An 8621-nucleotide genomic window follows, 5' to 3' on the forward strand; every position below is an offset into this window, starting at 1 on the left:
AAACTTTAACAACTTCATGGATTGGTATCGAAACTTGAGAATTGTTCTCAAGCAAGAAAAGAAGTCTTATATTTTAGACAATCCTATTCCCGATGAACCCGATGTCAACAACTTGGATGCCTATGCGGATTGGCTGAAATACAACGAGGATTCGGTGCAAGTTTCTTGCTTCATGTTGGGAACAATGATTCCCGAGATCCAAAAGGATTTCGAGAATCATGGGGCGTATGATATGATTACCCAGCTTAAGGAAATGTTCCTTACTCAAGCTCGGGTTGAGCGATTCGAAACGGTTTGAGCGCTTCATGCGTGTCATATGGAAGAAACCCAATCTGTTTCATCTTATGTACTTAAGATGAAGAGCCACATTGATGGGCTTGAACGGCTTAACTGTCCCGTCTCAAAAGAGTTAGCCACGGATTTGATCCTAAATGGCTTAACTAAAAGGTTTGAGACATTCGTCATGAACTACAACATGAACGGATGGGAAAAAAGCATTGGTGAGCTTCACGCAATGCTTAAGACAGCCGAAGCCGGCATGGGTAAAAAGGTTTTACCCGTTCTTGCGATCAATGAGGGTGGCAAAAAGAAAAGGCATCACCCGGAACCAAAGGCAAGGGTTGCCGTTGGCAAGGGGCAAGTCAAGAAGGGGTTCAAGGGAAAGACAAAGGCGGAACCAAAACCAAAGAAGCTAAAGGTTAGCGCTGAGGATCCGTGCTTTGGTTGTGGTGAGATAGGTCATTGGATGAGAAACTGTCCGACCTATCTCAAGGAGTTGAAAGCTAAGAGGGATGCGGGGCAAACCTCAGGTACAACTTTCATGATTCACATTGATCTTAATATTATTTCTTCTAACACATGGGTATTGGATACCGGATGTGGAACTCATATATGCAATTCATTGTAGGGGTTCAAGAGAAGAAATGAAGTGAAGAAAGGAGATATAAGTCTTTTCATGGGCAATGGAGCAAAGGTTGACGTCCAAGCCCGAGGAGATTATGTTTTAAAACTTCCAAATGGTTTGGAAATTATTTTGAAAAACATTTTATATTCCCATAGTTTGACAAGGAATATTATCTCTGTTTCTGTATTAAGACAATCTGGTTATGACTTTAAGTTTGTTGATAATGGTATTTATGTTTTCATGGATAATGTCTTTTATTTTAAAGCGATGCCGTTTAATGACATTTATGAATTAATTCATGATGACTAATACATTGATAACTCGTTGTACCAAGCTAACACCAAAAGACTCAAAATGGATTTGAGTAATACTTTTCTTTGGCATTGTCGTCTTGGTCACATAAACAAGAATCGTATTCATACACTTCGAAAGAATGGTCTTTTGAAATCAAATGTTGATTCATTTGATGAATGTGAATCTTGTTTATTGGGAAAGATGACCAAAGAGTCCTTCAATGGAACAAATGAGAGGGCGAAAAACTTATTAGGTATCATACATTCAGATGTATGTGGACCTTTTAGGACAATGACAAGAAATGGTGAAAGATACTTCATTACCTTTACCGAAGATTATAGTCGCTATGGGTATGTGTTCTTGTTAAGACACAAAAATGAGGCCTTTGAAATGTTCAAAGTCTTCCAAAATGAAGTACAAAATCAACTCAACAAAACAATCAAAGTACTACGTTCTGATAGAGGAGGTGAATACCTCAATGATGCGTTTCTAGAACATCTTAGGAGTTGTGGGATTGTCTGACAACTTACTCCACTTGGAACACCACAACATAATGGTGTGTCCGAGAGGAGGAATCGAACTTTATTGGACATGGTTCGATCCATGATGGCTAGAAGCTCATTACCTCTATCATTTTGGGGTTTCGCTGTGATCTCCGCTGCCCGTATTTTAAATATGGCACCAACCAAGAAAGTGGATAGGACACCTTTTGAAATATGGCATGGAAAGGCTCCAACATTTTCATATTTAAAGGTATGGGGTTGTGAGGCTTATGTTAAGATCTACACCCCTGACAAACTTGAATGTCGATCCACTAAGTGTATATTTGTAGGATATCCCACGGATTCGATGGGATATTATTTCTACAATCCAAGCGAGCATAAAGTGTTTATAGCTCGAAAGGCTAAGTTCTTGGAAAGAAGGTTCCTTATGGAAGGAACTGATAGAACTGTAGAACTCGAAGAGGATCGAGAACTACAAGCCGATACACGTTTGGTTGACACTAGCAATCAACAAGAGGTTATTGAGGATGATCAAATGGTTGATCAAAACACACAAGACATTCGCAAATCTGGTAGAGTTAGCACCCCACCTGAGAGATATGGATTTTTCATGGATGGATGTTACGTGGTAGATTCGGATGAACCCACCACATACCGAGATGCAATGTCGCAATCTGATTGTGACAAATGGCTAGAAGCCATGAATGTTGAGATGCAATCCATGCATAACAATCAAGTATGGGACTTGGTTGCTCCACCTCTAAATTCCAAACTCGTTGGAAGTAAGTGGGTTTTCAAGAAGAAAACTGATATGCATGGAAACTTGGATACTTATAAAGCTAGACTTGTACCAAAGGGTTTCACTCAAACTCAAGGGGTTGATTATGATGAAACTTTCTCGCCCGTGGCGATGCTAAAGTCTATTAGGATATTGTTTGCCATAGCCGCATATTATGACTATGAGATATGGCAAATGGATGTCAAAACTGCTTTTCTAAATGGGCATCTTAATGAAGATGTTTATATGGTTCAGCCTGAAGGTTTTGTCGATCCACAACATCCTAACAAAGTATGCAAGTTGAAGAAATCAATCTATGGATTGAAACAAGCATCTAGAAGTTGGAATCACCGTTTTGATGATGAAGTTAAGAAATTTGGATTCATCAAAAACGCTGATGAAGCTTGTGTGTATAAGAAAGCTAGTGGGAGCATCATAACCTTTCTGGTATTATATGTCGATGACATATTACTGTTTGGAAATGACATTCCAACCTTGGAAGGTGTAAAAACCTGGCTTGGAAGTTGTTTTTCCATTAAGGATCTTGGTGAAGCCGCCTATATTTTGGGAATAAGGATCTATAGGGATAGATCAAGGCGGTTGATAGGTTTGAATCAAAGTGTATACATAGACAAGATCTTGAAAAGGTTCAAGATGGAAAACTCTAAGAAAGGTTTGGTACCTATTCAAAGAGGAACGATGGTGAGTGCTTCTCAATGTCCAAGCTCAAAGGATGAGCAAGACAAAATGAGTGGTATCCCATATGCATCTGCTATAGGATCCATCATGTATGCCATGATTTGCACTAGACCGGATGTGTCATGCGCCTTGAGCATGACAAGTCGATACCAACAAAATCCGGGAACTAGCCATTGGATGGCTGTTAAGAGCATATTGAAATACCTTAGAAGGACTAAGGATATGTTTCTAATATATGGCTCTGGTGAGGAGGAACTCGTTGTAAAGGGTTACACTTATGCGAGTTTCCAAACTGATCGAGATGATTCTCGATCACAATCGGGATATGTTTTCGTTCTCAATGGTGGTGCTGTCTCATGGAAGAGTGCAAAACAAGATGTGGTAGCCTTATCCACCACTGAATCAGAATACATCGCCGCCTCATTGGCAGCTCAAGAAGCTGCATGGATTAGAAAGTTCATTACCGATCTAGGGGTAGTCCGTACCATTCAGGACCCTCTAGAAATTTTTTGTGACAACGAGGGTGCGATTGCTCAAATCAAGGAAGCCCGCGCACATCAAAAGACTAGGCACATTGAGCGGAGATTCAACTACATAAGGGATGAAGTTGAAAAGGAAAAGATATGTATTCGCAAAGTTCACACTGATCAAAACATTGCGGACCCACTCACGAAACTCCTTGAAAGGCCGAAGCATGAGGGTCATACTTGCGCCTTAGGACTTCGATATTCTAGTGATTGGATTTGATCAAAATTTGTATTTGGATATTGGAACAATTTTATTTTAACTCAATCATATGGTTTTGGTTATGGTCATGTTCTTGAGTTATGTTCCATTTTAGTATGTTTAAATCTGTGAATAATTTGAATTATTCTAAACGTCCGTAGTCGTTCATATTTGTGGGAACAAATGTGAAAGTAAGACTATTATGAACTTGGATTGGTAGATATTCATGAGGTATGAATATAGCAAAGGGTTGCTGCCAAGGTTCATAGATATTTATGGGATAAATATTGGACTGACCCGCTCTCAACTTTACTGCATGGAATCCTTGGGATTTGTGATCATAAGTAAATTTGAGTAAAGGTGAACTTCATAGTATCCTCCGACCTGAGATACATATTGGGTCTTGATATTCATCGACTATTATGCTTTGACTTAGTTCTTCGCTGCTCTGAAATATGTCAGTACATAAGGCTAAGCTCAAGTATAGTACAAGGTGATAGTGAGAGACGTATGTAGTCAATATGGGATTTGTCCCTCTTATTCGTTGAGAGTTAAATGTCTAAGGCCTGACAAGTTAAATCAACAGAGAATGATCACTCTGTGTCTCTGGATTTAACATGACATTTGTGGCAAAAGGATAAATGATAGTTTCACCTAAATCATTTTCAAGTATGGGACTTGAAAGGGATGATGTTATTGAATGGCACTTCGTCATGCGTATTAGGGGTAGTAAACCGTAGTTAGGCGGTATTTGCTACTTGCATCAATCTTCTATGTATCTTGTGCAAGTGGGAGATTGTTGGAATTGATCTGCCCAAGACACATATTAGAGTTGATGTGACTAGTACGTATTGATCCAAGTCGGGTCATATCCAATAACAAGCTAGACAAACACCGAGAATATTTGTTTATGTATGATATGATCATAAGTAAATGAATATTGACACTTGAGTTATTTGGAAAAGGGTTTCTAAATAAAAATGTACTTGTGTAATAAACAAATCATATGGATGATTTATGTTTTATGAGAGAACATTACATGTTGTTAATTAAGTTGGTTAAACAACAATATGTGAATAATGGTTACTAGCATGTCACCCAACATGTAATAAGTTTTGTTATATCTTATAAATATATATATGGATATATATTTATGTTATAAAACAAAATTAATAATATTAATAATGTAAAGGAATCTCTTACACTTGATATTATTTTATTATTAAAGTTGAGGTAGTGGAGACATGCAATGGATATCATTGGTGGAGAGAAAGATGCTTTTGAATAAAACCAAGTCTTTCTCTTTCCTTCTTTCATAACACATAATTAATTATACACAAGTAACAAAGGTTTCTCTCTTCTCTTTTCCTCTTGGATTTTCGGCCAAGGAAGAAAGGCAAGGAAGAAAGGGTTATCAAGTGTTCAAATCCTAGCTAGAAGTGGGTATACTAGCTTGAGGAGCTTCCATATTCAAGTTCTTGCCTTTCAATCATCATCCTTTTCACACTTCTTTGGTTACTTGAAAGGTAGTTTAACATGCATGAACTTATAGTGACATGCATGTGTTTGATAGTGTGTAATTCGTATTTGGATCCGGGTTTGGATTTTGCATGTATTGTATTGGTTCTATACACTAAAACTAACAAGATTTAAAACTTATATCCGCTGCGTTTTTGGTAAAATAAGGATTTTATCACTTTGATAATCTTGTTAAAACCCAACACCATACACATCAATGACTGTTCTAGAGCCTTTTAAGCTTAATAACTTCACCTGTTAGGCACACATAAACAATTTATCTATCACTTTCCAAAGTTTGGATCAATTTCCATTTGAAAATGTTTTAAAGTTTCTAAAAAAAACTGTTAACTGAACAGTAATATCACTTCCCAGAGAGTTAAGTAAAACACACGTGTTAAGCATTCAGTCACCCCGGTCACTTTAGGCCTTCAGGTTAATGGCTATCCATTGTAACCACAAATGGTTAACAGGACCAAACATGCATGAAAACACATGTCCTTCCAACCCAGAGTTACCGACATAATTTTAAGTGAAAGAACACGAAAAACAAACACATATCATAATTGCCCCGGGTGCTTTCAGTCATTAGGTAAATGGCTATCCTGTGAAACTACAAGTAGAACACCAGACCAACCATATACAAGTATATGTCCTTCAAACTTGAGCAACCGACAAAATTTTAAGCGAAAATGAATCTTGAAATACTCAAATAACATTTTTTTAAATGAAGACAACGCACACACACTGTTTTTGTTTTTTTGATTTTTCTCCCCTTAAATTTGTGCAAAAACTAATAAAAATGTACAAATTTATTCCCAAAAAGACTCAATCCTCGAAACGTAACATTTTAAGAAAACTCACAAGCACGTAAAATTTTGCTGTTCCTACCAGTTTTGTAAATAAGTCCGCCACGTTATTATCTGTGTGGACCTGTTCAAGATGAATCAATTTTCGATCGAAACAGTCACGAATAAAATGAATTTTAATATCGATGTGCTTGGTTTTAGAATGTTGGACTGGGTTTTTCGCAATAGCAATGGCTGCATCATTATCACAAAAAAGAGGAGTGTCAAGAAACTCCAAACCGTAATCCAGCAACTGATTTTTCATCCAGATAACCTGAGAGCAGCAAGCGGATGCGGCAACATATTCTGCTTCGGCTGTCGAGGTGGACACTGTTTGTTGTTTCTTACACTGCCATGAGATGAGCCGATCTCTGAGAAACTGGCAGCCAGCTGAAGTGGATTTCCTGTCAATGTCATCTCCACCATAATTGCTATCAACAAAAGCATTAAGATCAAATTCTGATTGTTTGGGATACCAATGACCTAACTTTGGTTGTCCCTTCAGATATCTAAAAATACGTTTAACAGCAATTAAATGAGAGAGTTTAGGATTAGCCTGGAAGCGAGCATATTGGCAGATAGCGAACATTATGTCGGGACGGTTGGCTGTGAGATACATCAGAGACCCGATCATCGATCGATAGTATGTTTGATCTACGGGACTCCCTTCAGGATCAGACGACAATAGTGGTCTTTCTGCCATTGGAGTATTAGCACTCTTTGAATCTTGAAGTTCAAACTTAGCCAACATATCTTCAACATACTTTCCTTGATGTAACAGAATTCCCGTTGGACTTTGCCAAACCTGTAACCCCAGAAATGTTGTCATTTCACCCAACGAGCTCATCTCAAATATTTTCTTCATAACGCCTTCAAATTCTTTGCACAAGTCAGCACTGGTGGAACCGAAGATGAAGTCATCAACATAAATCTGGACCAGAATTAAATCCTTTCCGACTGTTTTTCGGAACAAGGTTTGATCAATCGTTCCCCGTTTGTAGCCGTGATCAAGTAGGTGCGCGGTCAGTGTAGCATACCACGCCCGTGGAGCCTGATGTAACCCGTACAGAGCCTTGTCTAACTTGTAAACATGATTTGGCTTCTTAGAGTCAACGAAACCCGGTGGCTAATCAACATAAATTTCTTCTTTGACCTCCCCTTACAAAAACGCGGTTTTAACATCCATCTGATATACTATGAAACCCATATACGACACATATGCCAGAAAAAATTCTAATTGCCTCAAGTCTAGCCACTGGGGCATAGACTTCTGTGTAATCTAACCCTTCTACCTGGCGAAACCCGCGAACTACCAGTCGAGCCTTATTACGAACAATAACCCCGGTGTCATCTTGCTTGTTTCTAAATACCCATCTTGTATCAAGAGCTTTCTTTCCTTCTGGCAGTTTAACCAATCTCCATACTTTCAACTTATCAAATTGATTCAGTTCTTCATGCATGGCGTCAACCCAACTAGGTTCTTGAAGCGTCATTTCAACATTCTTTGGCTCGATTTGAGATATGAAACAGGAAAACATACAACTGTTTATATGTCCGGTCTGACTTCTGGTGGACACACCTGCTTCAATGGGACCTATGATGTTTTCAATCGGATGATTCTTTTGGATTCTTGACGGAATTAGCTGATCAGAAACATCACTGTTAGGTTGAAGATTTGTTACGTTCTCCCCAGAATCAGTGAGGGGGTTTTTCCATCCAGACGTTGCTGTACTGTGAGAGTACGAGGTGCCGGCAACGTATTCATCTGGAATGGCGTCGGGAAATAATGTGCTCCCGAATATCTGACGAACGGAACTCTCCCCCTCAACATTTGCAGTATTCTCAGACGAGATTGGTTGTGAATGATTGGTCTCTGAAGATTGGATAGGCTGATTATCTTATGAAGTTCGTTGGTTAGAAGAAATATGAGACAGTGATTAAGAACTGTCTTGAGTAATCTCCACTGTGGAACCACCTTGAGAGTCTGTGATGATGACTGGAAACACATTAATAGGCTTGAAGAATTCCTTGTAGTCGAATAACTAATCAGGACCAACACGGGCTTCAGTCTCATTTTCTTCTAACCAACGAACTTCATAAGATTCTATAATCTGTTTAGTGGACTTGTTGTAAACCATGTAAGCTGTATTTCCCGCATATCCAACGAAGTAACACTCATCTGCTGCAGCTCCAAACTTTGGAGTGGTTTCTAGATTTAGCAACGTGCACGGACACCCGAAGGCTCTGAAATGTGCGATAGTGGGTTGATGACCATAAACGATCTCATACGGAGTCTTCATCTTGGACTTATTGATTATCACCCGGTTCTGAACATAACAGGCCGTATTGAT

Source organism: Bidens hawaiensis, unplaced genomic scaffold (genome assembly GCF_021521415.1).
Source record: "Bidens hawaiensis isolate Kalapana, Puna unplaced genomic scaffold, B.hawaiensis_p1.1 tig00001088_1, whole genome shotgun sequence".
NCBI classification, from domain to species: domain Eukaryota; kingdom Viridiplantae; phylum Streptophyta; class Magnoliopsida; order Asterales; family Asteraceae; genus Bidens; species Bidens hawaiensis.